This window comes from Colius striatus, chromosome 22 (assembly GCF_028858725.1).
Source record: "Colius striatus isolate bColStr4 chromosome 22, bColStr4.1.hap1, whole genome shotgun sequence".
NCBI lineage: Eukaryota > Metazoa > Chordata > Aves > Coliiformes > Coliidae > Colius > Colius striatus.
In genome coordinates this window covers 2318557-2321957 of record NC_084780.1, presented here as the reverse complement: position 1 = coordinate 2321957, position 3401 = coordinate 2318557, and the positions used below count along the sequence as shown (strand labels likewise).

At 55.7% G+C, this 3401-nt stretch overlaps 1 pseudogene; it reads left to right on the top strand.

The window, feature by feature from the left end:
* The first annotated feature begins 1661 nt into the window (after positions 1–1661).
* Positions 1662–2597, top strand: LOC133627577 (olfactory receptor 14A16-like; annotated as a pseudogene).
* The last annotated feature ends 804 nt before the right edge of the window (positions 2598–3401 follow it).

Here is a 3401-nt window from a genome sequence, read left to right as displayed (position 1 = left end):
GAGGGCACTTCTCAAGGGGAAGCTCAAGGCAGGGACATCTATAAAGAAACACAGCTCTCCCGAGTCTGTGCTTTCTGTTTTCTACTCCCGAGGAATTCTCAATGGCAAGTGGAAAATTAGCTCTCAGAGATTGAAGAAGACACTGAGACTTGTGACCTGTAACATGAAGTGATCTTTCTGCCTGCCAGGAACCTCCTGGAGAGCCTTCAGCCTCTGCTCTGCCTATGGACAGCAGCAGCATCCCCTGTGCTGGACCCATCTGGGTTCTTCTGAGCTGCCCTTTCCCACTGCACACAGGAGCTTGTTCCCAGGCAGTGCCCTGACAACAGGCAGATTTCTCTAGGGCCCAGGTGAGTGCACAGAGAGGAGCCTCCTGGAGAGCCTTCAGCCTCTGCTCTGCCTATGGACAGCAGCAGCATCCCCTGTGCTGGACCCATCTGGGTTCTTCTGAGCTGCCCTTTCCCACTGCACACAGGAGCTTGTTCCCAGGCAGTGCCCTGACAACAGGCAGGTTTCTCTAGGGCCCAGGTGAGTGCACAGAGAGGAGCCTCCTGGAGAGCCTTCAGCCTCTGCTCTGCCTGTGGACAGCAGCAGCATCCCCTGTGCTGGACCCATCTGGGTTCTTCTGAGCTGCCCTTTCCCACTGCACACAGGAGCTTGTGCCCAGGCAGGGCCCTGACGACAGGCAGGTTTCTCTAGGGCCCAGGTGAGTGCACAGAAGGGAGAATGGGCTCTGGGAGTGCTGGCAGGGAAAGATGTGGGACAGGGAAACACATGACTGGAGGAACAGCTCCAGGGAGCAGAGAGATGGTCAAGGAATGAGAGGAAACTAAACCCAGAAACACGGTGGGAGAGAGAAATCAGAAAGCTCCATCCACTCTTGTCTCTCCCCCGTCTCTGTGATTGTTGCCCAGCTCTTGCTGTCAGGCTCTCTGGGAGTGGGAGGTTCATCTTCCACCCCCAGCTCCCAGAGTCACCCACTGACCTTGTGTCTCCTCCTGTGCAACTGTGTCCATGGAAACAAGTGTCCCAGCTTTGGTCTAGTCCATGGGGCTGTGGGCACTGCAGCCTGTGGGGCTGGAGAACCACTGGGGTTTCCCTTAATCAGAAGCTATTGTTAGAGACCTGGCCATCGCCTCCAGGTGTCCTTCCAAGCTGTGAGCTGCCCTCCAAGGTAAGAGAGCTCTTGTCTCTCTGTTATCTCAATACTCTCAGCAGGGGCTGGGGCTGTCTCACAGCCCTTGCTTCGTTCTCCCCGAGCGCAGCAGTGTTTCTGACATCCAAGAATGCTCCATGTGGGTAAGGGGAGAAGATATGGGAAAAACCCCCACAACTCTTCTGTCACCTTTACCTTCTGTGTTTGCTGTGGTTCCATGGCACAAAGTGGCAGAGCAGGACCCTGCCCCTACCCACTGCTGCAGAGCAGGGCCAACTTCTCAAGAGCCCCCGGGCAGATCCTGGCTCTTCATGGCACATACAGCCACAGCAACCAGGGCTGCAGCCACAGAGCTGATGGAAGGGCTCCTAGAAAAAGGAAAGGGTGTCTGTGTGTAGCAGGGAGATGGGATCTCGGAAATGGCTCTGACTTTGCACAGAGAAGTCTCCCCAGGCTGTCACTGTCTTTTCCTTTATCAGCACTGCCTGATGCTCAGAGGCAGCAGATGTCCAACAGCAGCTGCAGCAGCCAGTTCCTGCTCCTGCCCTTTGCAGACAGGCGGGAGCTGCAGCTCCTGCACTTCGGGCTCTTCCTGGGCATCTCCCTGGCTGCCCTCCTGGCCAACGGCCTCGTCATCAGCGCCGTAGCCTGTGACCACCCCCTGCACACCCCCATGTACTTCTTCCTCCTCAACCTCGCCCTCCTTGACCTTGGTTCCATCTCCACCACTGCCCCCAAAGCCATGGCCAATTCTCTCTGGAGACACAGGAGCATTTCCTACTTGGGCTGTGCTGTACAGCTCTTCCTCATTATCTTCTTCCTTGGTACAGAATGTGCTCTTCTCACCATCATGTGCTACGACTGCTACGTTGCCATCTGCAAACCCCTGCGCTACGGAACCCTCCTGGGCAGCAGAGCCTGTGTGCACATGGCAGCAGCTGCCTGGGGCTCTGGCTTTCTCTATTCTCTCCTGCACACAGCCAATACATTTTCGCTGCCCCTGTGCCACGGCAATGCTGTGGGACAGTTCTTCTGTGAAATCCCACAGATCCTCAAGCTCTCCTGCTCACATACCTACCTCAGGGAGGTTGGGCTGATTGTGGTTAGTGTCTGTTTAGTATTTGTGTGTTTTATGTTCATTGTGGTGTCGTATGTGCAGATCTTCAGGGCTGTGCTGAGGATCCCCTCTGATGGCACAAAGCCTTTTCCACATGCATTCCTCACCTGGCTGTGGTCTCCCTGTTTCTTGGGACAGGCATGTTTGCCTACCTGAAGACTCCAACCATCTCCTCTCCATCCCTGGAATACAGAACTGGTGGCAGTTCTGTATTCGGTGGTGCCTCCAGCAGTGAATCCCCTCATCTACAGCCTGAGGAACCAGGAGATCAAGAATGTCTTGCGGAGAGCGTGTGAATATCTCAGATTAATAAGGTTCCCATGATCCCACTAAGGCTCCCACTGCATCTCAGGAAAAGCCAGGAACAACTTTTCTTCATCTGTGTAATGATTTTTCGTTATGTTCAAACACCTATTTAAAGGTCTTTTCCAGCCTGTAGGATGCTGTGGTGCTGTCATTTTTACTCTCATTTTCTTTTATGCCTGGAACATTGTTATTTCTGCCCTCCTCCCTTCTTCTGGCTGGATGTCACGTCCGTGCAGATCCAGGCTGTCTGTAGAGATGCACTCACTCACGCACGCAGCAGCGTGTGGCGTGTGCCGGCTGCTGTCCCTTCCCCTCGGCTCTGCAGCGAGCAGCAGCCCCAGCGTGCAGGAGGGCTCTGCAGCCAGTGCCCGGCTGCCCCACGCAGCAGCAGCCTCGCTCAGCCTTGGGGCTGCCCCTGGCTGCCTCGCTGCCCACTCTGTCTCTGCCGCTGCCAGTCACGGCTGCTGCTTCCCTGGAGCCATGGCCAAGGGCAGCAGCTGGACGCAACCTGCTCAGGGTTGCTCTCCCCTCCTTCCACACTCTCCTGTTCTGCCCTTGCCTTTGGGCTGTCACCAGGGTCCTGTGTCACTGGGGACAATCCTGGTGTCTCTGCAGTTGCACCCCTGGGGCTGTGGGCAGGAGGCAGCTCTGTGAACTGCCACATCAGAGGAGCTTCACAGAATCCCAGAATAGGGGAGTTTGGAAGGGACTGCTAGAGATCATCCAGTGCAACCCTCCTGCTAAAGCATCTGATCCTCACTCAGGAGCATAGATACACATCCAGGTGGGTTAGGAAACCTCCTGAGACGGGGATTCCACACC